The sequence below is a fragment of the Agelaius tricolor genome, unplaced genomic scaffold (genome assembly GCF_023055355.1).
Source record: "Agelaius tricolor isolate 1412-34295 unplaced genomic scaffold, bAgeTri1.0.p SCAF_24, whole genome shotgun sequence".
In the NCBI taxonomy this organism is placed as follows: Eukaryota; Metazoa; Chordata; class Aves; order Passeriformes; family Icteridae; genus Agelaius; species Agelaius tricolor.
Genome location: NW_027269284.1, coordinates 273,139 through 285,677, shown reverse-complemented (window position 1 = coordinate 285,677; position 12,539 = coordinate 273,139). Strand labels below are relative to the sequence as shown.

The 12,539-nt window shown below is 56.5% G+C and overlaps 1 protein-coding gene across 2 annotated transcripts in view; it reads right to left on the bottom strand.

The window, feature by feature from the left end:
* LZTS3 (leucine zipper tumor suppressor family member 3) overlaps positions 1-11,279 on the bottom strand; it is a 55,466-nt gene extending 44,187 nt beyond the window's left edge. For both annotated transcript variants that reach the window (XM_071447483.1, XM_071447485.1), the window contains exon 1: positions 11,092-11,279. The gene's annotated coding sequence lies outside the window, so the exon portion shown is untranslated. The remainder of the gene's footprint in view (positions 1-11,091) is intronic.
* Between the last annotated feature and the right edge of the window lie 1,260 nt (positions 11,280-12,539).

Below are 12,539 nucleotides of genomic sequence, written 5' to 3'. Positions count from 1 at the left end.
GAAATTAAGGGGGAAAAAAAACCCCAGCGCTGAGACAAATTAAGGAGGAAAAGTGTTGGGAATGGAAAGCGAGGCAGTAATGAATTACTTGTGAACACAAAAGGGGTGATGGAGAGGGGGGATTCCCAGCAGCCAGGCTGGGGTGAGAAGTCAGATTTTCACTGGGGAATTACCCGGGCTCCTCTCTAGGGATCCCCCAAAGGTGGGAAGCGGGGGAGCTTCTCCCTGCTGGAAAATTCCAGGGAAAAACCCCCTGTGACCGTGTTCACAGGGGTCTGAGGATGAGGGAAGAGACGAGGATCTGACTCCATGCTTCAGAAGGCTTGATTTATTATTTTATGATATATATTAGATTAAAACCATACTAAAAGAATAGAAGAAAGGATTTCATCAGAAGGCTGGCTAAGAATAGAATAGGAAAGAATGATAACAAAGGCTTGTGGCTCTGACTCTCTGTCCGAGCTAGCTGGACTGTGATTGGCCATTAATTAGAAACAACCACATGAACCTATCACAGATGCACCTGTTGCATTCCACAGCAGCAGATAATCATTGTTTGCATTTTGTTCCTGAGGCCTCTCAGCTTCTCAGGAGGAAAAAATCCTAAGGAAAGGATTTTTCATAAAAGATGTCTGTGACAACACCCTGGGAAGAGCTCTGTGCCACAGGACACCCACCAGAACCAGCTCTCCGGTGAAAACTGATGGCAAATTTTGGGAGCCAGTGGCCAGCCTGGGCTTGCCTGGGATGCAGCAATGTCCCGAGGGCAATTCCAGCCAGGCTGGCTCCATCCATCACTTCTCCTCCGGGAAGCCTGAAGCTGGATGAGGGTGGGACACCCTGGTGGGAAGCCTGCAGAGACATCTGCTAATCCTCCCCTAAGCCCCTGGGATGGATTTAAAGGGTGTTTTTGTCGCTCGCCCCGGGATCAAGATCCTTAGAGGATAAAGCATCAGAAGGAAATGAAGGGATTCTTATCCCCCAGCGGGGCATGAAAGGGAGACCCTGCTCCCGCTGGGATGTCCCCAGGAGGGGCGGGTGTCACCTCCCCCGTGCTGCCCCTCGGATGCTGCACCAAGAGAAATACAGGTTGGATAGCAGGGAAAAGCTTTTTACAGAAAGGGTGATAAAGTTCTGGAATGGCTGCCCAGGGAGGTGGTGGAGTCCCCATGCCTGGGTGTGTTTAACAAAGCCTGGATGTGGCACTGGGTGCCAGGGTTTGGGTGAGGGGTTGGGGCTGGGTTTGACTTGGTGATCTTGGAGGTCTCTTCCAACCTGATGGTGATTCTGTGATTTCTATGATCCTGTGAATTTGGTGATCCTGTGAATTTGGTGATTCTATGATTCTCTTATTCAGTGATCCTGTGAATCCTGTGAATTCGGTGATTCTGTGAGTTCTGCAAATTCTGTGAATTCTATGATTCTGCGAATTCTGTGAATTTTGTGATTCTCTGAATTCTGTGGATTCTTTGAATCCTGTGATCCTGTAGATTATGTGGTTCTGTAAATTCTGTGATCCTGTTTTTCTGTGATTCTGTGATCCTGTGAATTCTGCAGGTTCTGCAAATTCTGTGATTCTCTGAATTCTGTGACTCTGTGCATTCTAGGATCCTGTGATCCTGTAGATTTTGTGATTCCGTGAATTCTGTGATCCTGTTATTATGTGAATTCTGTGATTTCTGTAATTTCTCTGAATCCTGTGAATTCTGTGATTCTAAGGCCGTGCTGGAATTCAGGCAGGAGGTGGGCTGCCCGGCTCAGGAGCTGCCAGATGCCCTGGTTTTATCCCAGCAGCTGGCCCAGACAAACATTATCCAGCAGCCCAAATCTCTGCCTGCCTTTTAAACCCTGGAGGGGTGCAAAATCGCTTTGCACTCCAAAGGCAAGGGTGGAGAGCTGGAGGAAAGGGTTTCCCCTGCTTTTTTTCCTGGTCAAAGCTGGGATTGAGGCTGTAACACTGTGTCCTGCCTGTTCTTAGCTTTTCTTCCGAGGATGAGAGGGAAAGACAACAATGGATTGATGGGAAGCTCCATTAAAGAAGGAAAAATCGAGTTTTCCAGCTGTGAGGAATAAGCTCTGAGTGGTAGATGCATCCACACAAGGGCTGGGATGGCTGTGTCAGGAACGTGGGCACTCAGGGATCACCGGGGTGACTTGCAGGGCTTGTTTTTAAAACAAACAGATCCCTTTTATCGCCTGAAATGCCTCACCTCTGCCAGGAGGAAACGTGTGGAACAAAGAAACGCCACCATTAATCAGCTCTGGAGCTCGGGGCTTGGCTCAGGGAGCTCTTCCCAAAGCCAGGTACCCACCTCCCAGAGTGCTGGGCACAGCCCAGCCCTGCCTGGAGCCTGGCTGGCTGCTCCTGCTCACCCTGACATGGCACAGAGAGGGGAAGAATGGAATAATGGCTCCTTTCTTTTCCAGCTATCAGGAATGCACCACACCTGGTGCCCCTCGGGGAGTGTTTGCTGTCCCGGCGGGCGCCAAGGCCGGATTGTTTGCACGGGGATTTATTTATTTAATCTTTTTTTTCCTAATGAAATATTATTATTAAAAGCTAATTTGGGCCCCTGAGAGCGTGGAGGGGAAGGCAAAGCTCTTGGCTGGCACTGAGGAATGTCAACAGGCTGGGTTTGGCTGGTCCCAAAGCCCTCCTGAGCTGCAGCAGATGAGTTTGTCTGGGCTCTGCTGGGAAACAGACAGGGGGATTGCCCACCCCAAACACCTGCAGCCACAAGGTCTGGTTTGGAAATACCTCATCCTAGTCCCCAGATTGGCCCCCAGTCTGTACAAGCCCTTGGGAGGCTGCAGAGGGAAACTGAGGTTGAGGAATGCGCCAAGGATAGCACCAAGTGCCAGCAGCAGGGAACAAAACAGATTGAAAACTTTCCACTTGGGATTCAATGGCACTGAAACCACTCCTGCATGTTGGGGACACCCTGATCCCCAAAGAGAGCAGGTCCTGGGGTCTGGGAAAGCACCGGGAGGGAGGAAGAGTGGGGCAGGTGGGAGGAAGAGCACAGGAGAGGAACAAAGTCCTGCTGTGCAGGGGCTGGCTGGGCACCAGCTGGGCAGCAGTGATTTATTTATTTACATTGCTGGAGGAGCTGGGCCTCCCTGAGCCTGGCACTGTGCTCAGCCTGCTCCTGCAGACAGGTGTTTGTGTCCTTGCTGAGCTGCACTGAGTGGGGATGTGGATTTTCCTAGCAGAGACCTTTTGGGAAATGTGTTTGTTGGAGGAGGGAGAGATTTGAGCCAAGAACAAATCCAGGTCTTTCCATAGCCCCCCTCCCCTGGGCAGGGACCACCAGGAACCCCCTCCCCTGGGCAGGAGAGCCTTGGGGTGCAGGGGCCTGTGGGGATGCAGCTCTGCCCATCTCATCCCAGCATCCCTGATGATTTTGGGGGATGTTTTCATCCTCTCCTTTCTGCCCTGGTGTCTCTGAGCTACCTTGAGGAGCCAATCCCCACAATGGGAACAGCCTTTCCTGTCTTCCCATCCCACACTGGTGCACAGCCTGGCCAAAACAGTCACCAGCATGTGCCTGTCTACAGGAATGTTTCCATTCCTACAGCCAAAAATTAAACTTTTTCAAATCATATTCCTTTCTCCTCTTTCCATTTAGATACATAGAAAGGGTGAGATGTAGGAATGTACCCCCTGTTGATGGAGTGACAAAACTGTCCTTTGTCCCTGGAAAAAGGAAATAAGCCCAGAAGTTTCTCTCCTCAATTAAGTGAAAAGAAATCTCATAGGACCTGGGGAACTTCACCTCAAAGTTAAGGATAGCCAATTGGACAGAAGGCAAAAAGTCCCACCTGAGTAATTTACTAGAAAAAGAAGAGAACAAAAGGAAATAATGGCTTTTGTGAGGTGTTTTACCAGGAGCAAGAACCTCTCGCACCTGGCTCCGTTTTTCTCTGTAAAGAGTTTTGTTATTTTGCTTTTTATTAAAACCTTTTGTTCCAACACTGCCACAGAAGCCATCCTGCTGATTTTATATCTTCTAAGGTAGCTGAGCTCTCTTGGGTGTGAAATAGATCTCAAGAGCTTATGAGAGCTGGCTCAAGGAGACCCATATTTCACCTGTCCCTTGTCTCCTGTCCCCTGTCCCCTTGCCATTCCTGGCAGTGCTGGAGGCAGGGACTGCACTGCAGGGGAATGTCTGAGGTGAGGCAGCCACTCCTGCCATGCCAGATCTCCTCTGGGATGGCTTGGCTGCTCCTCCAAGAGCTTGCCAAGGGCAGAGCCAGGGCTGGAATGAAGGCAGCAGCCCGTGGGGAGTGAAGGAGCCTGTGCTAGATCAGCTGATATAATTAGAAAGCAGGGCCAAGGAGATGAGCTCCTGTGCCCAAAAAGCTGGGCTGCTTTTCCCAGCTCCAGCAGCTGGGCTAAGAAAAGCTCTGACCTCCTCCCCCGCTGTGCCTGGGGGCACTGCCATGGTTTGGGGTACAGGGAGGAGCTCCCACATCCCAGCTTTTCCAGGGATGGGGCATCTACAGCTGCTCTGGGTGGTGACAGCCACCACCATCACCTCAGCCAGTCAGGGTCATGTCACCCCCTCAGCTAGGCCCACAGGACTGGGCCCAGACAGGCCCACAGGACTGGGCCTAGCTGGGCCCACCAGGACTGGGCCTAGCTGGGCCCACCAGGACTGGGCCCAGACAAGCCCACAGGACTGGGCCTAGCTGGGCCCACCAGGACTGGGCCTAGCTGGGCTCACAGGACTGGGCCCAGACAGGCCCACAGGACTGGGCCTAGCTGGGCCCACCAGGACTGGGCAGTGTCTGCCCCCCAAAACCACTCTCCAAGCTGACTTGGCCAACCAGCTCCATGTCCAGGTTGTGTCTCCTCATGTTGTGGTTCAGGTAAGAACCCCTAAATTGCCCCCAAATTGCCCCCATATGGGCCCAAAATTACAACTTGCTTGCAAAACCCCCAGGCCAAGGCCTTGGTGGTGGTGGGGAGATGGTGGATTTGTATGGGAACATCTCCACCAAATGAGGTGACAGACTGGGAGAGCTGGGGGAGTTCAACTTGGAGAAGAGAAAACTCTGGGGAGATCTTCCAGCACCTTCCTGTGCCTAAAGGGCCTCCAACAGAGCTGGAGAGGGACTCAGATGGGATATTAGGGGAAAATTCCTCCCTGTGAGGGTGGGGAGGCCCTGGCACAGGGTGCCCAGAGAAGCCCCTGGATCCCTGGAAGTGTCCAAGGCCAGGCTGGACAGGGCTTGGAGCACCCTCGGATGGTGGGAGGTGTCCCTGCCCATGGCAAAGAGGTGGAATGAGATGGTTTTAAGGTCCAAACCATGAAATCCCAACCCCACAAGTCAGAGTTTCCCCATGGAAGAAGGAACTGAAAATCCATCTGTGAACCCACCTGGCCTCCTCTGGCAGCAGTGACCCTCCCCAAACAACTCCCAAAACCTCCAAACTGACCTCACAGCAGGGATTTAATAGGATTTAGCACCAGGGGAACCAAGGCTGGCTGTCTGGGCAGTGCAGAACACATCTGGGAAGGCAGAGAAATGTCAGCAGGCTGGGTTGGGCTGGTCCCAAAGCCCTCCTGAGCTGCAGGAGATGAGTTTGTCTGGACAGACAGGGGGATTGCCCACCCCAATATTCCTGCTGGATTTCTGGGACATACCCAGCTGCTAAGGAGAGGAAGGGATGGACTCCTTTCAAGGCTGGAGGGAACGTGGAGAACAACAACAAGATTATAGAAACAACCTTGTACAACAAGAAATCCTGAGCCTACAGAGAAGATGAGTCCTGTGGGTGTTCAGAGAGACACAGGGTGCAGGATGAGACCCAGCCTGGTGCACTGGGTTCATTCTCACCTCCCCTCCTAAATAAACCCCCCCAATCCCATCCTGCTCCCAACTTTTGGCATCGCTCCCCAGACCTTCCCAGCAGGAATTCCCTCCAGAGCTGGACAGACAGGCAGTCACTGCTTATCCCAGGTTTTCATTCCTGCTTTGGATCATTCTTTTTATTGCTGGTGCTGGGCTTCCAGAGGAAAGCAGCTCTTTGGGCCACACACCAAGGGATTTGGTTAATTCCTCACCCACAGAAGCACAGATATTTATTTAAAAGCTCCTCTTGTTATGTTACTTGGCAACTTCTGAGCCCGTGTGTGTTTCTCCAGCTGATAAATATTTGTGAGGTTGGTTGTGTGAAGAGCAGCATGTGTTAATGATCTGATTGCCTTTTTCCTGGGCTCCCTGCAAAGGGAACAGGCTCTGTTGCCCACTGGTGACACAGGAGCTGGAGGTGCTGGGGCTGGACATGAGTCCAGGTGTGCTCAGGTGGGCAGGAGGCCAATGGCACCTGGAATTTTTCAGGTTTGAGGTGTCAGGTGTCCCCTGTGCTGGCTTTGCTGGGGCACCTCCAGTGCTGGGGAAACTTCTGGGCCTCTCACAATAAGATCTTAAGGGGCTGGAGAATCCAGAGAACAGAGCTGGGGAAGGGTCTGGAGCCCCAGGAGCAGCTGAGAGAGCTGGGCAGGGGCTCAGCCTGGAGCAAAGGAGGCTCAGGGGGGCCCTTGTGGCTCTGCACAGCTCCTGACAGGAGGGGACAGCGAGGGGGGGTCAGGCTCTGCTCCAGGGAACAGGGACAGGAGCAGAGGGAACGGCCTCAGGCTGGGCCAGGGGAGGCTCAGGGTGGACACCAGGGAGAGTTTCTTCATGGAAAGGGTTGCTAAGCATTGGAAAGGGCTTTCCAGGGAGGTGGTGGAGTCACAGTCCCTGGAATTACCCAAGGAATGAGCAGATGTGGCACTCAGAGCTCTGGTTTAGTTGGGGTGGTGGGTGGTGGTGTTGGATCAAAGGCTGGTACTCAGTGATCCCAGAGGTGTTTTCCAGCCTGAGTCTGGGATTCTGGGATTACACCTGTCTGGACCTGGAGCATCCTGCTGGCTCTGGAGCCTCTCACTGGCCTGTGATGAGGATTTGGCCCTGAAGGAATAAGAGTGGCTCATAATGAGGCTCAGACAAAACTCATCCTTCTGCCTGAGGAAGCAGAAAAAGCCAACAGGACCCACATCTTCATGGCAAACCCCCCAGTTTTGTGAGCTGGAAACTCAGCCACAATCCCTGAGAACCTGATCCCCAGTCCTCCAGCTCCTGCATGGCTCAAGGGGACTTTCAGCTCCCTCTGCCAGGACAGCCCTTGGCTCCAGCCCAGATCACAAGGCAAGAGCCATCCCAATTTCCTGAGAGCTGCCTTACAGTTACCTTTGCTTTCCTTGCTCTTCAGGGAGCTCCCTGGACCTTCCTCCCACCCATGGTGGGGCTCAGCCTGGTCCTCTCTCCCCCATGGGGGTGCCTGGGGCTGTGGGGTGAGGAAGAGCTGAGTTTTGGATGCTTTGGGGAAGCACCTGGATTATTGCAGGATCTCAAGGTGCTTGATCCACCAGCACCTCCAGGATGGAGCATCCCAGCCTACCTATGGCTCCTGGTGCCACCTTGTCCTGCTGGAACCCTGGAATGGTTTGGGATGGGAGGGACCAGGGGTGCCACTCCCTAGACCTTGGAAACAGCTCCCACAACCAGAGGATGAATCCAGGGGCTTTACCCAGGATGGAGCAGAGGTGTGGGGGAGCCAGAGGGGCTGGGGGGTCCCTGTCTGCTCCCCAATCCCAGGGACAGGGATGTCTGGGCTCCTGGCCTCGTGCCTCCATTTCACTTTCAGATCCCTCAAATAATAACCGTGTTTGCCAGCTCCTGTGACAGGAATGACTAATGGGAAAGATCCTCTGTGAAGGGAAACAAGAAATCTCCTCATTTCACCCTTTGTTTGCTGGGTTTCTCTGACAGCCCCGGGAGAAAGCAGATTTTAAACCCTTCAACAGCTCCAGCAACACCCTCTTAACTCTTAACCTTCCCTGTCAGGCTGAACTCCCTTCAGAAACTTTTTTTGCAGCCAGTTTATCCACATTCCTGCTCCATCCACATGGAGCTCCGACAGCTGATGCAACGTGGTTTTCACAGTGCATGTGTGGAAAACACCCTCCCCATCTGCCTGGGTTTTTTTTTTTTGCAAGTCAGGGGACCTGTCTTTCTGTCTTTCTGCCTTTTTTCCCGTTTTTTCCCGGGATGGGTGATCAAAGGTGCTCTTTTCATGGTGATGGAAGCAGCAGGGGATGCCCGGGGCTGATGCTGCAGCCCCCAGGGACGGGGGGCTCTCCAATCCCCACTCTTTCAGGACAAGCTGCTGCTCTCTCCCAGATACCCACAGCCACATGTGGGACTTTCAGATGCTCATTTTCCATCTGAGGGGGCTGGGAGCTGATCCCTGGGGACGCCAGCAAGGAAGAGTTGGAGGAGGAGGAGGCAGAGGAGGAGGAGCGGATCCCTTCCCTTTATGGAGAACTGAATCCACACAGGCACCGCGCTGTGTTTAAATGCCCCAGCGAGCCAGCAGGGCCAATTTCAGCCCCTCCACCACCCCTCCTCTGCCCTGCTGCCATCACAAAGGCGACACCGGGGACAAGGTGCCCGCTGCCCTTGCAGCCAGGGCATCATCGCACGGCTCCGGCATTTCCACGCCTGTTCCCAGCCCGTTCGCCTCGCAGCCTTTGCAGAAAATAAATTCCCCAGCCAGGCTGAACTCGGATGACAGCATCGTTGCTATATTTAGCCACGCCAGATCGCCGCTCCAACCAGGGCCACACATAAACAAACCGAGCCCGCCCGGAGAGGGCACGGCCGGGGGATGGAGCAGCCTCCCGCTCCTGCCTGCCCCAAATTTGGGGTGCCCTGCGTTTCCCCGTCATGCCAGCACCTCCCTGGAGGGCTCAGCGCTCGCACAATCCGCTGCCCGAGCAGCTTTGAGGTGAAGGATGTGCCGGAGGGTGTTAGGAGCAGAGGGAGATGCCAAAGGTTATCCCGCGGGGCAAGCAGCATCCCCCGGCAGCGATTGCACCTCTGGCTCCCGGCTGGAATTCAGGGAGCTGTCGGCATCTCCCCCCCGTCCCTGGGATTGTGCTGTGGGGCAGAAAATGCCAGAAATGCCCCGCTAGAGCCGTGCCCGCCCTTCCCACCTCCACTGCTCATCTCCCTGCAGCCTTCCTGCCTGCTCCCCTCCCTGTCCGAGCCTCTGCCGTGGAGCACGGAGCTGCCCTGGGATCCACGGAGCTGCCCTGGGATCCACGGAGCTGCCTGGGTACCCACGGAGCTGCCCGGGATCCACAGAGCTGCCTGGGTACCCACGGAGCTGCCCGAGCATCCACGGAGCTGCCCAGGGGTCCACGGAGCTGCCCTGGGATCCACGGAGCTGCCCAGGGACCCACGGAACTGCCCTGGGATCCACGGAGCTGCCCGAGCATCCACGGAGCTGCCTGGGTACCCATGGAGCTGCCCTGGGGATCCACGGAGCTGCTCGGGGTCCGTGGAGCTGCCCGGGGGTTCATGGAGCTGCCTGGGGCTCCACGGGGTGTGGAGCAGAGGGAAGAGGTTGTGGATGGGCAGCAGGGTCTGTGCCTGGCTCACTGGCAAGGCCTTGTGCTCCCTCCCCAGCTCCACACGGGGGGAAGGGGATGGGGATGCTCAGGGGATGCTCAGGGGACGTTTAAGGGGATGCTCAGGTGGTACTCAGGGGATGCTCAGGGGACGTTCAAGGGGATGCTCAGGGGGGAATGCTCAGGGGGTACTCAGGGAATATCCAGGGGGATGCCCAGGGGATGTTCAGGGGGTGCTCAGGGGGTACTCAGGGAATGCTCAGGGGGTGCTCAGGGGGTACTGAGAGGATACTCAGGGAATGCCCAGGGGGATGACCAGGGGATACTCAGGGAATGCTCAGGAGATGCTCGGAGGGTACTCAGGGGGTGCTCAGGGGACGTTCAAGGGGATGCTCGGGGGGGAAAGCTCAGGGGGTGCTCAGGGAATGCTCAGAGGATACTCGGGGGATGCTCAGGGGATACTCAAGGAATGCCCAGGGGGATGCCCAGGAGGGTGTGGAGCATCCAGCAGCCCAACACCCTCCTCTGAAGCAGAGGAACCATGTGGCCCGGGGGGGCCGCTGGCAGCCACAGGTCCCCAGGCTCTCTCCTCTGCTCTGAGGAGGGCTCGGGGTGGCAAAGGGGGTCCCTGCTCGCCCCGGGCACACCCAGGGGCGCGGATGGGGCTCTGTGCTGCAGTGCAGCAGCTCCAGCCCCGCTGTCTCCCGGGGTGGGAGGTGGCAGAGGGGATGCCCACCTTCCCCTCCCCCTGCTCCGAGCGGGATGAGCCCCCGGGAGCGGCCACAACCCGGGGGATGGAGCCCGGGACCCCCAGGAGCAGCGGGGCGGGCGTGCACCCATGGCCTGGGGGCCGCTGTTGCATCCCTGCCAAGCCTCCTGGGGTGATGTCCCAAGCGGGGATGGGGAGGAACGCTGGGTGCCCGCCGAGCCGGGGTGAAGCCTCAGGCGGGGAGCCCCCTGCCATGACGTCCTCCCTCCGTCCCTCCCCACCGCCGCTGCTGGGCGAGGGCCACCCAGCACCGAGGCAGTGACATAATTCCCAGCAACTGCACGTTAATCACCCGGCCGCCAGCAACCCCTCCGTGCCTCCAATGCAACCCCCGGCCCCAGGCACCGCTCCCCTCCCCGACGGCAAAGAAATAAAGAAATAAATGAGAAAAGGCGAGGGAAAGGTGACGAGGGGGAAGAACCCGGCCCTGGCACTGGCACACGAGTCTGTCCCTCCTCCCCTCCCCTCGCCGCTCCTCCCCGCCTCGCACTCTATTTTTGGGTGCTGTCACATCCCGATGGCCCCGCGGGGCCAAATCCGGGCAGCTGCGACTTTAGGCACAAACACGGCTCCCTGGCCTCCATCACACCCGAAATCGGCGCTGCCAGCCCATCCTCCACCCCACCCCCTCCCCAAAATCCTCCTCCCCTCCCCCCTCCCCAAATCACATCTGGGTGGGTGGTTCGGGCGCGCCAAGCTCCAGCATCAGGTCCCCCAATAATAATCAGATCAAACCTCTCCCTCCGTGCACCCCACCCCCGGGAGACCCCCCCCCGCCCCTCATCATCACCCCGCACCCCATCCCACCTCCCCCCCTCTCCCAGTTCCTCCCAGTCTCTTCCCAGCGCCCAGCCTTACTCTTGGCGGGGATGCCGGGCAGCAGCGATGGGGCCGGGATCAGGGGTGGCAGCAGCCGGGCGGCCGCTCCCGTCCGAGGGGTCTCATTATCTCATTTCGTCCTGTGTCACCAACACACACTCACGCACACACTCACACACATTCGCAGCCACGTTTCCCCCCCCTTCTTGCGGCAAACGGCGGCCAGCCCCGACCCCACCCCCTGTCACAGCAGCAGCCTAACAGCGAGCACCGGCAGGATGGAGGAGGATCTGCTCGCCTTCCCTTTAACTCTTCCCTCGCCACCCCTCAGGACAGGGCTCTGTCCCCGCCGACCTGCCTGGGGATGCTGGGGGGATGCTCACACCTCGCTCGCCGCCTTGTCGCTGTTCCCCAACAGGGCTCCGGGATGTTTGGGGTGTGTTGGTGCCCTGGCTCTGTCCCCTGCAGGCTCCTGCCCCCCAAAAAAGAGCCCCCGAATAGAGCTGAGCCCCGGCAGTGGGGCAGGGGGTGTCTGGCTGGGGTTGGAGGGGCAGGAGAGCCCCGGGGTGGGAGCCAAGTCTGCCTGCCTCGATCCACCATGAAAATCCCATTTTCCCCCCATTTCCAGGAGCAGAGCCCTTTGGGGTGGAGGAGGCACAGCCTGGACCCCCGGGGGTCTCTGATGGGGATGTGAGGTCAGTGTGGGGGACAGGAAACAACTTCTCCCATCCCACGGAGAATCCAAGGACCTGAGCTCGCAGGGGGTGGGGAAAATCTCCCCAAATTCCCCCTTACAGGGATGAGCTGAGAAAGGGACATCCAAATGGGCAAGGGCTGAAGGCAGGGCAGCTCCTGACTGTGACACTGCACTGATTGTCTTCTCCAAGGAGAAATGAGAGGTGCCAGAAGGGAAAGGGAAAGGGAAAGGGGAAGGGAAAGGGGAAGGGAAAGGGAAAAGGGAAAAGGGAAAAGGGAAAGGGGAAAGGGGAAAGGGAAAGGGGAAGGAGAAGGGGAAAGGGAAAAGGGAAAAGGGAAGGGGAAGGGAAAAGGGAAAGGGAAAGGGGAAGGGAAAAGAGAAAGGGGAAAGGGAAAGGGGAAGGGAAAGGGAAAAGGGAAGAGAAAGGGAAAAGGGAAAGGGAAAAGGGGAAGGGGAAGGGAAAAGGGAAAGGGGAAGGGAAAAGAGAAAGGGGAAAGGGGAAAGGGGAAAGGGTAAGGGAAAGGGAAAAGGGAAGGGGAAGGGAAAAGGGAAAGGGTAAAGGAAAGGGAAAAGAGAAAGGGGAAAGGGAAAAGGGAAAGGGAAAGCAAAAAGGAAAGCTCATGGTGCTGCCCATGGAGGGGTTGGTGGCACAATCTCCCAGTTCAGGTCCTGTAGCACACTCTGCTTCCCCCCTCAGCTTTTCTATGGATAGATGGAGGTTAAACCCCTCCTGCTCATCTCTCAGGAGTCCCAGGAGGGAGGAAAGAGGCAGGAAATTGCTGCCACTGAA